The sequence below is a fragment of the Pithys albifrons genome, chromosome 4 (genome assembly GCF_047495875.1).
Source record: "Pithys albifrons albifrons isolate INPA30051 chromosome 4, PitAlb_v1, whole genome shotgun sequence".
Taxonomy (NCBI): domain Eukaryota; kingdom Metazoa; phylum Chordata; class Aves; order Passeriformes; family Thamnophilidae; genus Pithys; species Pithys albifrons.
Window position 1 is genome coordinate 25,916,896 of NC_092461.1, and position 16,493 is coordinate 25,933,388.

The 16,493-nt window shown below is 39.6% G+C and overlaps 1 protein-coding gene across 6 annotated transcripts in view; it reads right to left on the bottom strand.

The window, feature by feature from the left end:
* The window catches only part of CTNND2 (catenin delta 2), a 636,240-nt gene that overhangs the window by 412,322 nt on the left and 207,425 nt on the right, over nucleotides 1-16,493 (bottom strand). Inside the window, exon 1 of one of the 6 annotated variants that reach the window (XM_071553701.1) lies at nucleotides 3,617-3,857. The exons of the other annotated variants lie outside the window; for them this stretch is intronic. The gene's annotated coding sequence lies outside the window, so the exon portion shown is untranslated. Of the gene's footprint in view, nucleotides 1-3,616; nucleotides 3,858-16,493 lie in introns of those variants that run through there. 6 annotated transcript variants of the gene reach the window in all.

A 16,493-nucleotide genomic window follows, 5' to 3' on the forward strand; every position in this document is an offset into this window, starting at 1 on the left:
TACACAACATTGTGCACTGCTAAGAAAATGGTAATAATCAGTATTAATTTATTATGCAGTCAAAATATCTTAACATATGGTGCACACCTGCTCAGTGGTAATATTATTTAGAAGAACTCAAGTTTTCCTTAAAAGAAAAAAAATACCAGTATTCCTCACTACCAGGAAAACTGAAGCCAGAAAAAAAAAGGTATCTGTCTGACTGCCAGCTAATCACCAAATGATTTAATGTAATTGCTCAACTGTTCAAAAAGATCGTATTTCTCTGTCTATAGCTTTAGAAGTAACTGTCAATAAATGTTTACTGCAGTCTCAATAGACTTTTACAGCCTATCCTAGCATAGAAGGGAGAGGTGTCCCAACTCTTAGCTTCTCTGACAATTTCCAAAGCTGTGAAAGTTATCTGGCACCAACATGTTTCATTCCAATAAGAATAAAACTTTTAGAACTGGTCTTAAAAGGAATTACATACAAGAGTGTCAATACCCTGGCATCCTGTATGTATAGGTGTTTTTCTTGTTGACTCCCAGGTTCTGATTTGCTCCACTGAACTGAGATAAAATCACGGACTATTGCTGAGTAACTCAGCCATGCACTGTCATTAGAAAATGTTAGACACAGGGTGTATTAAGCAGAGCCTTACTTTGACTGACGTGCAGTTGTCTTTCCAACTACTTTTTCTTCTAGATCCTTAAAACTGCATGTTTTGTAGCACTCAAGACTGACAAAGATGTGTTGCATGTGTTCACAACTGGGAGGACAAAGTTCTTGCTTTAATTTTCAGGTTAGCTTTTTCAAAAGCAAATTACTGGAAGAAGCATTCTAAGAATGCCATACAAAGGCCTTGATCTCTGGCAGAAACTGTTCATAATAGCATGAATCCCATGCTAAGGGTCTTCTGAAAGGATCTCTTTGGAGCTCAAAAAGAAATGTTATAAATTTGTCATTAAAATATCTACAACAGTGATAGATAGATAGATAGATAGATAGATAGATAGATAGATAGATAGATAGATAGATAGATAGACCTTTCCCACAAACAATAATCTCTTCCATATACAGATGTAAATGTAGGGATAGTAGCTTCCATCAAATGCATTACACACTCTGCCCACCTGAATGATCTGCCCAGTGCCAGCATTTTAAATCTAGTGCACAATGTTAGATCAAGGCTTTTCATTTTCTGTTACCTGTGCCTCTCATTGTAGGTTAAAGCAAGTCCCTAATTATTTAAAATACAGATATATGCACGGTTTGTATACATATGAATTTGTATACATGCACACACACAAATGCAGCACATTAGTATCCTGCACCCACGTATGGAAGGCTGCTTAAAACATGGAGAAACAGCAACTACTTGAAGTATTATGCTACAAAAAAGTGTGTCAGGAACTTCTACTTTAGTAGGTTATTAGGATGAATTTTTAACAATGACGGAAAGATGGTTTATCACATCTCTCTGTCAGTCACTTTAGGACTCAGTAACTAGAAGACTAAATGTGGGGTTTTTTCTGAAAAAGAAGAAAAAAATAGTATACCTTCTGCTTACAATTATTTTAATGAAGAAATTGCTTAATCTACTGAACACTAATGGCTGATATATAAACAACTCTTACCTGTATAATAAAATCACTGAAGTAATTCCAACTTTGCCTCGAACTTCCAAAATGCAAGATGTACACATATGGTTGAATTAGCTCAGTTACTCAGAAATCAGTGGAGTAATACCAAAGATAGATTTGGCCCATTATCTATCTGCACAGCACAAATGAATAATGCAAATGTCTATGCAAAGGACCATGAAATAGCTTAGCAGTGCATTTAAAATGTATCACTAACTTTCAGCTTCTTGAAATATTTATCAACCACGGGAAGTTCCACTGAGAGCACACTCTATTAGGGACTTCACTGAATTTTTATTTCTACACCTGACTCAGAGGACTTTGAAAAAGGAGACTGGAATTAACTGCTGAAACAACTTCAGGTACTGCTCCAACGCCACAGGCTTCACAAGCACTTCACGAGTGTTTCTGAGTCACTTTAATGTTCTTCCCACAGTCCAGACCAACTTGGGTCTTTATGCAGCACATTTCAGAGGGAGAGGAGGAAGGTAACAAGTTTCTAGACATGACTTCAGAAGCCACGAAAATGAAACTGTCTGCAATTAGAAAGCTACTGAAAGAATCCACAGTAGTGAGCATGCTTTAGAACACCACGGTCAACTCATTAGCACATAACAAGTTAAACAGCCTTACTAAAATCAGTCCAGTTTGTGATGACTAGTTGAATCAAGTACGAAAAAGGTTGAAGCAGCATATAAACTATCGAGCACTAGTCAACCATTGAATTAGTTTCACTAAACTGATTTTGAAATAAAATTTGATCTTTAAGTACAGTAGTGGCATTGGTCTATTAAATATGGGAATTTATGAGGAATGATTTTTTTGTAACGATAACTACTTCAGATCATAAAAAACATGCAAAAACAAAACACAGAAACCCCCAGCATTTAGCTTAACATTGAGCAGTTAGAGCAGTTTCATCCAAAAAATCTTTTGGTTTTTTATTTTAACTGATAAAAACTAACTATATTGAAAGAAAATTCCCTCAAAGTTATATTTTTTTTTTATTTTGCAATCACCTAGTAAAAAGTATTACTCCACAATGACACATTCCTCCAGTGTCTTGAGTCCAGAACAGTACATAAAAACAACCTGCTCTAAAAACTTTTTGTTGGTAGAAGTACTAGACATGGGGGGAGGGGGGGTGCTTGCTTTTGCCTTTTATATACTTCATTTAATTCGGCCAAAACATCAAACTAGTAGATAAACTGTTGCCTTAACAAGTATACAGATCTGTGTCAGAAAATGATTTTCAGACTTTTTCCACGCAACTGATTTCCACATGAAATTCATTTGTTTAAGCCCTCGAACAGTCACAGTTCCCTGGGCCTTGGGCAGCACCAGATGCAGATCATAACCATGTATTATTTTTACTATCCGTAATGAATTTCAAATTAACTCAGCCATATAAAAAAAATCTACCTGAAAAGCTCAGCAAAATCTTAAAGGTTAAATGTAATTTTAAAAGATGCAAATCCCCTTCTCATCTATCTAAGACTATAATCTAAAAAATGAGTGATCACAACAGCGGGGCATGTAGTTTTTACTGAGAACATTTTCTGGGATGAAAGTACAAAGCAACAGGTTTGTAAGCTCAAAAGCAGGCACCTACAGAAATACACTTTCGAACAAGAAAGATTAGTCTGCTGAAATACTTTATCGCAGTGGAACTATTGATTTTCTTAATTCTTTTCTGTATATGGCTTTAAACAAGAAATAACTGCAGCCAAATCAAGTGTTGCAGAATGAGGACAGGAGGCGTTTGGCGAAACAAGACACTAAAGAGTAGCATTTACTTTCTTGCCTTTAACGCGAACTCTAAAATCTAGCCGATTATTCTACCTGCTTGCTCTTGGGTAATCGGACTTAACAGCATTTTGAAGTCCAAAAACATCCCTAACCCATTCTAAAGCGACGTCTTAAACCAAGTTATAAACATTTTCAGTTATAAAACTTCCCTTCAAACAAGCGATGCACCTTTAACGCTTTACCTTTTGTCGCCCACGTGTGAGTTGTTACCCTCCTCAGTCACTGGAAAGCGTCCTCCGAGCCTCCCTCCTCTCGGGAGCGGCAGCTCAAGCAGCTCTATTCCTTTCGGTTGTTTTTTTTCCCTTTCTTTCTTTCCCCTCTCCTTTCAGCACTTACAAAGAGAAACTTGAAAAAGGAACCAGGCGGCGGGCTGCAGGCGCGGACAGACCGCGTTGGCGATAACAAAACGCAGCCGCGCTGCCGTGTGCAGTTCCCGGGCTGGTGGTGCGGCCGCGGCTGCAGCACCGGCACCGGCACCGGCAGCACCGGCACCAGCGGCAGCAGCTCCGGCAGGCCCGGCGGGGCAGCGCGGGCGGCCGGGGGAGGTGGCTCCACCGGGCACAAAGGGCTCCATGGCAACGGCGGCCGAGCCCCCCGCGCCCTCCCGCAGGCAGCGCCTCGTCACCGCCGACCCGCCCACGTCGCCCCCCGCGGGGCGATCGCGACAGGGCAGCGGCGAAACTGCCCTCGGCGACAGCGCGCCGGGAGCCAGGCAGGCGCTGCAGCACCTGGCCCTGCCCCTGGCGCAGACACGTTTTCAGCAATTTTTTTTTTCCCACCAGAGTGCAGATCAATCTCCACACATATGTGTATTCATTTAGGTTTTCTAATTGAGAGCAGAAGTCGTTAAGCTGCTAACTGAGCAATTGAGAGGATTGGGCAATCACCAACCATAGGAAGTTCAACCAAGGGAAAGTGCCGGATTCTGCACCTGGGATGGAACAACTTTGGATGTTCATACAGACTGGGGAATGAGATGCTGGAAAGCAGTGCTGTGGAAAGGGACCTGGGGGTCCTGGTCGATGGCAAGTTGAACACGAGTCAGCAGTGCCCTGACAGCCAGGAGGGCCAACCATGTCCTGGGGGGCATCACGCACAGCATCTCCAGCTGGGCGAGAGAGGGGATTGTCCCGCTCTGCTCTGCACTGGGGCAGCCTCACCTTGAATATCTGTGTGTAGTTTTGGGCACCAGAATATATGAAAGATATAGAGCCATTAGAGAGTATCTAAAGAAGACAACAAGGATGGTGAAGGCTCTTGAGGGGAAGCCAAATGAGGAGCAGCTGAGGGCATTTGGTCTGTTCAGCCTGGAGAAGAGGAGACTGAGGGGACACCTCACTGCACTCTTCAGCTTCCTTGTGAAGGGAAAATGAGGGGCAGGCACTGATCTCTTCTCTGTGGTGACCAGTGACAGGACCAGAGGGAATGACCTGAAGCTATTAGGCTGGATATTAGGGAAAGGTCCTTCACCCACAGAGTGGTTGGGCACTCGAATAGGCTCCCTAAGGAAGTGGTCACAGCACCAAGCCTGACAAGTGTTTGGACAACACTCCCACCAGGCACACCATGTGATTCTCAGGGCTGTCCTGTGCAGGGCCAAGAGCTGGACTCATTGTTCCTTGTGGGTCCCTTGCAACCCTGGATATTATATGATTCTCTGAACCTCAGCATAGCACAACTTCACACTGAATTAAATAAACCCCACATTCTTTAGCTTATTGGTCTATTACAATACAAAGCATTTTATTTTGGGGTGTAGTTGGGGTTTTTTTAATTTTTCTTTTAAGCTTCTGCTTTGCTGATGCTGTATAACCTGAAGCTATCAAACTTTTAAACACACAGTCATCTAGAAAATAAAATTTACTTAACTTCAATTTTTCTAAATGTGTATAGCAGTAAGAGCCCAGGTTCCAAGCTAAGGGGTAAATGCTTGGCCCAGCCTTCAGCAGGGGGAACTTCAAGGCTCCAAAACACATTGCAAGAAAAAACTTTATGAACAGGATTCCTGTTGCTGAGTGCAGCAATACTTCACATACACCCTGAAGTCTAAGAGCTCTCGGGTCAAGGATCAAGACACCAAAGGTGGAAATGAAGCTCAACCAATATTCATGACAAATTTCTACAATGCCATACAAGATCTCCATAGGTGTAATTACACCCATAAAGGATTACTATCATTCTTCAGCATGATGCAAATTATTCAATTATTCTGCTGAAGTCAAAAGACTTAATTTGCTCCTGAAAATTTCTTGCTAAAGTGCCTTATTCATTCCTTTCATTTCTGTTGGTCAACACCTGTGTGATCTGAACACTGATGTAAAACAACTGTTCCATTATTTTGTATACAAAGATCATGTCAGGCAAAATAGTCTTCCCTTTCATGTAAATGTTAAGCTTCCTCTTTAAATACCTCATGTGAATAAACTGTCAGCTTAGCCTGCAAAATGAGACCTTCCCAAGGTTTTTAATGAAACAAAATGTAATTAGTATACCCATTTTCATTTTAAAAAATGTCAGAGCACACAACCTTCATTATTTGCTGCCAATGTTTAGGTAAAAGGCTGCAGGTCTGGACTAGAGGCTTGCATTTCAGCCTTTAAAATTCCATATTCAGTTCAGATCTTAAAGTAACAGCTCCTTTCTACTTACAAAGAGCCACTCCTTCCTCTGAACCACAATGACACCTACTTAACATCCCCTATCATAAATATTTACCACTACCTACTGGAGTCATAAAATTGCAGTGCACATTTCAGTAGTGTTCTCTCAAAATGTCACAATGAAGCTGAGGTCACTTCTGCTTGATTTGATAGGACACGGCACATGCACTGAGGAAGGAAGAGCAGCATTTCAGGATCTGAAGGGATAAAAAAATGCTGAATAGGCTCCTACCAATCTTCCCTAGTTTATGTACACTCCCCAGGGCAGATATAGGTACTGGGGTTGCCCTCAGCTTCCTCCCAAAAGGGAGGAGAGGGAAGAAACAGATAGCACCAAAGCAGCTTCAGAAGTTTGGCATTACAAACTTCTTTTAAACATAATGCTGAGGCCAATGAAATAATAACAATAGTAACAACAACAACAAAAAAGGACACAATTAGCTACTTCTCCCAGAAGCTTTTGGAAGGTGAAAAGCCCAATAGTCAATTGTATTTCTAAAATTTCAAAGAGAGAAAATCTTGCTGGGAGCAACAGATAAGTCCTTTATTTTAGCTCCTGAATGGCAAACCTACTAGCTTCCTTGTAACTCTGCCAAGATGTGTCATTTAAGGAGAGCAATACAACAGTTTATTGTTGTTCTCCAGTGCTGCTTAGGATGTAGAAAGAAGACCTTATAATACATTAAAGGTCACAAATAAATGGCAATTTAATAGAAAAAAAATCTACTTCCCATGCAAGAATATCTCAAAAGGGTAGTTAATTACACAGCAGCCTGAGCATGTTCTCTTTCATAAAAACACTGCAAACCACCATCCTGTTTCATTTCCAGTGCTAATATGCATCACCATCTCAGGAAAGCTCTGTTGAAAAAATAAGAAAACCGGTACTATAAAGTCATTGCATCTATTGCAGCTGTGCACAACACACAGGCAAATTTAACCCATCAATACAATTTAAAGTGATTTCACTCTCATTGCCAAAATCAATCATTGGTATTAAAATGGATTGCCACATATTCATGAAAAGGTTGTTCAACCATTTGACATTTCTGCAGATTGCTGTCTTTAGGTAAAGGGATCCTACCTCATAAAACTGATTGATGAAAGTGGAAGAAAACTACTTCCACTTTAAACCCATGAACTGTTCCTGTAATTAGAATACATACCTTTTCCAAGTCACAGAAATTCCTACACACTTAAAATTGATCAGCTCCTGTTGAGGTTTGACTCGTCGTATGCTGAAGCTGTACAAACTTTGAGCATTTGGACAGACAGAAGAAGAAAGAAACCCTGTAATATACTCCTAAAATACTGGAATAAAAGGAAAATGGCCTTTAAGTTTGAATGCGGAAAAAGGAGATTAGGTGCATGATTTTTCTTTTGCTCATGCAGCACATGAATGGTTATCTTTGAACCACAATTCAGTGGTTTTATGCTAACATCCTCACCTCACTTCAATCTACACATATGCACATTCCCATCCTTTTCATGTTGGTTCTTCAAGAATCTTTTAAAACATCTGCAAATATCAAGAGTGTAGCGAGTAGGTGGATTCTTTGTAATTTGAATGAAAAACATCAATACTCATACCTTACATGTTTTCAGAACAGATCAATCTGCAAACAGTTCAAGGCAGTTGTACTAAGGGCAGAGTTAAGGTCTAACTTCTGCTATCCTTAATGTGTCTAACGAGACAACAGAACCCATGCACAGGATAAACTGCTGTACAAAGTAGAAATAAAATTATTTCATTTAAAGTCACACGGGTATTTACTGGATTCATCTGGTAGCAGCTTCTATAGAGGTGCAAGAGTGTTTTTTCCTCCTAAACCCTTTATAGAGGATATTTATCTGCTCTTCTGCTTGACAATCTATGCATATGCAGAGATTACTCCAGAATCTTTCCTTTTTTTCTCTGTTAACGTTTCCTTGTCTGTGACACTAAAGTTACCATGAAGTAGCCCTGCAAGTACTACAAAACTTCAGATGTTTTTCAGACACTCAGGCCTCTGTCACACTCTATTACTGCCTTTACTCATGTTTCTCTCTTGATTTGATAACCCCATGGGGACATCCACTCTAAGAATAAGTAAGGATTTTGTGTGATACTGGGCATGGTGGCTCTGCAGATCCCTACAATTTCTCTTCCATTACATACTCAGCTCAGGCAAATCATATAAACAGGGACTTTTGTTCTTGCATGATAAATGCCTTTCGTTAGGTATGAATAGATGTGAATAGATACTTATTTCCACCAAATTTTGCTCTTTATGTTGTATAACATTAATGAAAGCAAAATTACTTTGAAGTAATATTACATGCCAAAGAGTCTTTAAGATGCATTCTGTTTCACTGTTTGCAGGAATAACCATTACAGTAACAGTAACAAGAGAACATGCCCAAGCACAAGAAGGTTTGTTAAGCAACTTTGTTAAAAGAGTTACCGACATCTCCCACCACTTTGTAGCAGCTTTGTAAGTATTCCTCAGAGTTTTTCAACACTCAACAAGAACTCTGCAGAATATGAGCCCCTTTTAAGTCAGACAGTACAAATCAAAACAATCTGAGAAGGATTGAGCACTTCCATGACTTCCAGGAAACCAGAAGTAAAGCTCACTCTGATTCCAGTAGGAACAGATTTAGGTCAACTAGAATTTCCATGGCAAACTACTTATGGAGCTACTGTACTTAAATTCCAGCTAAGTGGGTTAGTGTTAGTTTCTCCAAGTTACAAAAGGATTTTCTGGATATATTTTTCAGAAAATTTTTGAAAATTAAGACCTGCAATTTAGAAAGTTCATTGTAAGTTTCTCACCAGATTTCTAATAGTTATAAAGTTGAAGTAATTGTGTGTCATGTTTTCTGTTTTAAAAATAAAGTTATCCTTCCTGACAAGTGTGATCTGCTGGGGTAGTATGATAAAAGTCAAACATTGAAAACATGGGTGAATTCTGAAAAAAAAAAACCAAACCAAACCAAACCAAACCAAAAACGAAAAAAGATTTTGTCTGCCAAAATTTACATTTATTCACATAACATTTTTTCCCTTTCACCTGTTTGCCTTTGTGGAACCTGTGCTCGTGATTTCAGAGAATTCTCCTTAATTTCTTCTTTTGTTCTGATTATTTTAAAAGCAGTATGAAACATTTTAGGATTTCACTATATGTATACCAATCACTGAGGAACACCCCACTGTTGTTGGTCTCTGCTTGCGCTACCAATTCACTTTCCTCTCACATCAACAAGTTGCTAGTAAGGATTTCCTGATCTAAATTTGATCTTTCATGCCAATTCAGAGTTTGAAGTCTCACTTCACACCCTTCTGACACATAATGGTAGCTGAAAATATTAGAGGAATGGAAAAAGAACTATAGCATAGGCAGTGAAAGACCTTTTTTTGCCAACTAGCAATGTTACGCAGAAGAACTGATGAAGAAGGAGTTCATGGTTCCCACACACATTAGCAGAAGAAACCCCATTGTTAGACCTGCTGTTCTGGGAGACCAGCATTTTACTCAGCAGTAAGGAATATAAGGAGGGAAGGTTTTCCTGTTACATGTGCATTCATATTGCACCCCACCTCAACAATACAGAACCACGGAAAACCGAACTAATGAGAAGATATGCTCTACTGTATCAAATCATGGGGGGACAGGGCAATGTGTGCTGTTTTCCCTTCAAAGATAGAATCCTTTTTAGTTAAAAATAATTGTTTGAATAAAGGAAACCTCAGAAGTTGCTGCATTTAACTGCAAAGTAAATTCAGGGGGGAAAATGGTGCATTGAAAAAAGATTAAATCGATATTGCAACTAACAAATGGAATGTGAAAATGTGTTATTACAGCCATGTACTCCATTGCTGGTGTGGTGATCAGTGACAGAAATAATTTATCACCACCATGCCTGTACCCAACTTCACTTGCTTCATCTTGTATGATGTATACAAGCGTCAGTAAAAGTTCAATATCTGGGATGCTGAAGCTTTGTAGCAGTCAAACATTATGATGGGTTTTCTATCAAACTAAAAAGAGTTCAAGACTCAATAGTTTGAATCCACAGAACAAGCACACAGCAGTGGTGTGTGTCATGCACAGTCTTCCACAGTGTCACTTCTTCAGCCTCCAAGACACTTTGAACAAGTAGAAGGCTTTTAAAGTCTGACTTTGTGTCACAAGGCAAAAAAGAAATACATCCTTTTATCTGCCAATTCATCTCTGATCAGAAATAAAGACTTGGTGATCACAACAGGTTATTTTTCTTCTCGTTCTGAATGTAACAATATGGTACTGGTAACATAAGGTTACTTTCTGCTTCCTAAAAGGTCTTGAAAATGCAATTATGCCTTTAGAGAATGAAGATTTGAGTTTTCAAGCAAAGCAGAATATAAACAGGTCAGAAGCTAGTCATCAAAGTCACAACATAACAGAAATCCATAGAGGGAGTGAAAAATATTGACAAACACGCTTTTCATTAGAAAAGACTTTTTTGCATCAATTTTTGAATTAAGAAAATCAATTGGAAGTGAAGATATACGGAGAGCAGCACCGGGAAGCAGCAGAAGTTCAACAGAGAGAAGCGGTGCAATCAATTTGACCTTTTGTCAGTCACTTTACCAACTCCGCAGAAATTGAGTATTAAGCAAATCGCCATAAAATAAGTTGAATTATTTAGCAAGTGTGGGACTTCTAAATCATCCTAGGCCATGACCTACCTGTGTCAGCAAATCTGGCTGAGCTGGAATACTGAATCTCCCAGGCTGCAGCCAAGGTTTGATGGGAGAGCAAGAATGAAGAGCTCTTCAGGACAGAGAAAGTCCAAATCTGTGTTCAATTCAACTAACTAGCAGATGTAACTAGAATTTTAGAGGAAAAGACAAAGCTATTTTTAAAGTCAAAGCTATAGGAGGAAATATTCCAGGAGTATGTGAGGGAGCAAAATGCTTGTTTCGGGCTTCTCTTTTGATAGTTACAGAACTCCACTTTTTGACAATGACTGTACAGTGCTTATATTTTCCATGTATATTTAAAATGGACATTATGAAATCACTGCGCACAGACATAATAATGTTAACAACTCCTCTTTTTTCATGCAAAATTTCTTTGACAGCTTGGCACATGGTTAATCACTTTTTCAAACTGAATGCACCCCAACACAGTGGACCTAATTTTTTAATCTGTCAGCCAGAATTTGTCATTAACAAACTTTACAAAACTGATTAAATACTTCAATCTTTTCCTCAGGCTTATGCCTTGTCAATGGGCTGAAGAAAATGTGTATTTCCAGCAAGATTAATGAGTAATTATTAGTTGAGATTAAACTGTTATATAGATTTAATGGATTTCTGTATCGGCTGTAGAAGTTCTCAGAATAAACTGGTGAATGATTGCCATAAAAGAAAACAAATTAACCTGATCAGAAGGGAGTCAAGGAGGCTGAGGGATAAAAAGAGAACAGATAAAAAACTGGGAGCAAATCTGATATTCAGAAAGGTATTTGAGACGTTGATACTAACAGGAAAGGGAGAGAGGCACCTGTTAATGACTGCACCCACCACTCCTTTTGGGGTGACATTAATATTCACTTGCTACAGCTGTCATACAGGTACAAAATAAATCTATTTCAGAGAATTCTTTTGGACAATCATGACTCCTTGGCTACTGGGATTTCAGTTTAGGCTTTTAATCAGATAGAGGTGTGGTTTTGGTTTGGGTTTGGGGTTTGGGTTTTTTCCTCCAAAAACACAAGTGCACCTGTTTCATAAGTTTTATTAAGAATATAATGATTTTATAGAACAGGAAGATGCAGAAGTATGGACACATACTATCATGGCGAGATTAAAGGCCTCAACTTCTTCCTGTAGAACATCTGCTGCAGAACCCATGAAACAATGCTATGCACACCCAAGAGAAAGGAATTCAGCCAGGATTAACAGACCAATTAAGTTATTTAAACTTCTGCTAACATTCCTCGGTCAACAATGCATTCACTCTAATAACTTAATGCTACATTTAGATAACATCCTTTCCACACTTTGTCTTCACTCTGCAGCTCCTTCTTTTTCATCCTCTCTTCACCTTCTCCTTCCCTTTCACTTTGCTCACCTCCATCTCTTTACACGAAATCCAGATCCTTTAAAAATCCCAGCCAACACTCTGCAAGCACACTATCCCCTTTGCTGGCATGCTGCCTCTCTGCTGGTTAATCAAACAAATGCAACAATATTTGGGGGAGAAAAAACACCTACTGCCCTTTCTGACACACTGTTGGAGACTATGTTGCTAGTTACTCATAGTGCAGTATGCATGAACAGCAGCAGTGTGTTTTTAAATCGAACTTGCTTTCTAATTGCCTCTTTTCACTTCAGAATATGGCACAGGGCAATTAGCATCCCAAAAACCCCAGTGCAACCAAAACACCCAACTACCTGCATTCAGCCTGGAAGCCAGACCTACCATTTCCTGTGCAACACCAAGAAGCTGCAATGCCAGACCTTCATTGCCCACCAGGAACTCACACTCCTGTCCATGGGCCCAAGGGTTGAATTTGAGCTTGACTTTGAGCACCCAGTGCTGGCTCCAGCACCCATCAGGGAGCACCAAGCCTGAGGCTGCACCAGGAGCAGGGAGACGGTGCCGCCAGCACGGGCAGGGCAGTGTCCTTCTCAAGCAGAGTGCTGTCCTCCAGCATCTCTTTTATTTGTAAAGGTGATAATACATATCACTGCCTACAATATCCTTCATCCCACCTTTATGTGCCCTGTAAGCCATGAGTAATTTTGACCTAGTGGATCATTATTTTTTGTGCAGAGTGCTCCACCACGCTATATTCTTCACCCTCTTTAAGGATTCCAAGAGATTTTGGTCATTGCCTCTTCCCATGAGGTGATGCAAATGTATTGTCTCCTTTCTTTTTTTGGCTTTTTTTTCTGCTTGTGCTGTGGCCCATGCTGAGCTGTCTGTCAGCCTTTACACCTTGACTGGGAGTGATAATTCAAAATCTGTTCCTAAGCTGTTTGAGTAGCTGCCCTCGTATGACATAATAGCTACCAGTAAACAAGCTGATAAACTGAGTAGAAAATATTAGTGGAAATTGCCATGAGACTTTTTTGCCTAAGAACTTATTTTTATATTTGAGACCATATTATCTCTATAAACTGGAAGATGAAAAGTTACATTATGTTGACCCACATAAGAGCTCAAATTCAAAATACCTGGTAGTGGGTGTAACGGAAGGAGACGGGTTTGTGACCTGCTGAGACGACTTCACAGAAGTTATGCAACAGGCAACTTTATTCATCCGCTCACAAAACTCTTATACACTTCAAAAGCTGAATCCCTCCGCAGCTCTGCCACCTTGGCACTGACAATTGGTTAACAATGCTGTTTACATGACAATGCCTGCTCTAATTGGCCGATTACACACATCTGTTGAGAGGGTGGCAGGAGCTGCTGACCTCATTAACTAGTCCTTGAAGCTACAACATGCTAAGTACAGAAACAAGTTCAATACACAACTCATACTTTAGATCTAAGGGCATATGAAATCCCAACAAGTGGGCACAAGTGGGTAAAAACATCCTGGGATGTCTTACTGGAGTGAGAAATCTAACCCCCTAATGAGAACCTTTACTGGCTGTATACATTCATAAGAAGAATGGCTAAAGTCTTCCCTACCTCATGCCTCCTGAAACAACTTTGAAATAGCTGACAATAGACATATCTCAGGGGAGACTACCTCCTTCCCTTGGCCTCCAGAGGACAAGGGTTGGCTTTGGGACGCATTCATAAAATGGGGGATAGGGCCTAATTACTGCAGAGGAAGCTGCCTTGGCACTTTGCTAGTGTCGGACAGAATTTCTCTCAAGTAGGACATTATGGAGACTATGATCAAGGGCAGGACAGAGAACAGGGGCTTGCTGCATGAAGAAAAACAATTGTATCTGCCTAAAAGAATCCTGAGATGTATTCTGCAAGCATTTTTGGAAGTTAAGTTTGAAGTTTCCTTCATGATGAGGAAGGAAATGCCCACTACACATTTCGAAACTAAAAAACCCCAACTAAAGTGGCACTTGCTGTGTTTCTTCCACTTCCAGATTGGGAGAGTGATTCTGCTCTCACTCACATCCAGGCATACCCCAACCATGGCAGCTGGAGCTCTTGTGGAGAACAAAAGAACTGATTCTAATAGACCAGTTTGGATTAGACAGCATACAGTTTGGTCTTCGCTTATTTTAACTATAAAAATCAATGAAAATACATACAGAATAGTAGAAAGAAGCTACACTTGCACATTTTGAAAGGTCTGAAAAAGGTAAATGTTTATGTAACACTTGCATGCATGCACAGCTGCCCACGTATGCCAGGAGTAAATGCATCAACACAAAATTTACATTACCTTTACCATACTTTGAAAGAAATCTTTAAGCAAAGGATACCTAGAGATTAATCTGCTTAGAACTTACAGAATATTATACCACTTGTAGCTGTAGGTAGTACAGCTTACTAGTAGGTAATATGTGACAACCACCATGTTCTTAGAGATTGCATTAATACAGCAAGACACACCAAAATAATTATCAAAAAGTCATGGGTTTTTAATGAAAAGGTTTTTCTCATACTGAGTAAAACAAGCAGACTTCTCAAGCATCTCGAATTTCAAGCAGATGCAAATAAGTGATAATCATAATTGATAATCATGTCCATGTTTCTGCTTCTTCATCTTACTGAAGACGATGAGAAAATGAGGAACAGTTTAGTAAAAAGACAAGTCTTTTGCCAGCTGTTTAGCACTAAGTAATGGAATAAAGTCAGTCTGGAGATTAATTCACACTACTTCATAAGCCCAAACCAAATTACTAAGCCCATGGGAACATAATTGAAAGCAGTGAGTAAGGAGAGAGTAGAGCCAGTGCAGCTACTGCCCTTGCTCCCAGTGCCTGGGCGATAGTCACTGTTAGCATTACAACAGGGAATCATGAGCAAGTGCTTGTGGAGATGTGCTCATGGGTAGTCTTTGACTGAACAGGACGATAACTTGGAAATACCATTTTAGATGTCAGCTATATTCTTTGTACCGCTCACCAACTCACAAGCAACATTCTTTTTTGTGGTCCATAATGGGCTTTGTAAACATTTTGGGAACTTGATATTGAAAACTGTGGAGCATCATGGAGAAGAACATGAGGGAGTAAATCTCAGTCACTCAGAAGGGCAACGCCTTCTCTGGGGTTTTTGTTTCTTGCTGACAGCTGATACTGTTAATGAGGCAAAGAGGTGGGTGAAGAGGCAGGAAGCATTTAGCACTGAACACAAGGCTAGATACAGAAAGCCTTTGCTTGCTTTGTTTTTTGACTCCCTGCAACCTCACATTTTGAAGCTATTATTCTTATGCTGCCTTTTCCAGTTTCTTTACTCCGTGTCTCACAGCTTTTGCTGTTTTTATTAGAGTGTCTCTCTAATTATTTTCCTGCATGATGAAGTAAGGGCAATATGCTTTTCCTTCCCTTAAATTTAAAATTGTATAAACTTCACATGGAAAATAAGAGAGCTACTATGCAGTAATTTTTTTTTCCTTTTAATTAAGACAACTACTTCACAAACGTATTAAATTCGATTTTGCCTAAAAATGACAGGTAATTTTTAAATTCAGGATTTGCATAAAACAAAGGAACCACATGCATACTACTGGGTGTTTAATTAGGGAAAAATTGATATGCCATAGAAGACACAAACAATTGCTTGTGGTCCAGACGTTTTGTCATTTGCTGCTCTATCACAGGAGATATAAGCCTCAAATACCTCCATAACTTCTTCTGTAACAAAGATGCTTTGCTCTAACTCAAATATCCAAGACAAATGAAAATCATATAAAGTACAGTGTGCCATATGTGTCATATCTTTCTCAATGTGAAGATATTTTTAATTTGATAAACCTACCATGATTAAACTCATAAAGTAAAGGCTGGCCATATCAAGCAGTTAAGGGTCACTAAAGAACTGCATTATTACATGGTCTTATTTGCCAGCCAACCAGCAGCAGGAAAAGAAGACACAGTCTCTCTAGTGGTAGTGTCATCATTCCTAGAGGTGTTTAAGGAGAGAATGGACATAGCACTTAGTGCCATGGTCTAGGTGTTGGGTCAAAGGCTGGACTCGATGATCTCAGAGGTCTTTTTCCAGCCCAACTGATTCTGTGATTCTGTGTGATTCTGATTCTTGTAATATGAATGCATTTGTGGATTTAGAGAAAATGTGTGAGCATTATTCATGGGATCAAAATACACTGACTCATTTCTGGAAAAAGAGATTCTAGAAATGGGAATAAGTTAGTAAATCCAGAGAATCCCTATACATTAAAAATTAATACTTTGATGTTGAAAACTGAAACATGTGAGAGTTGC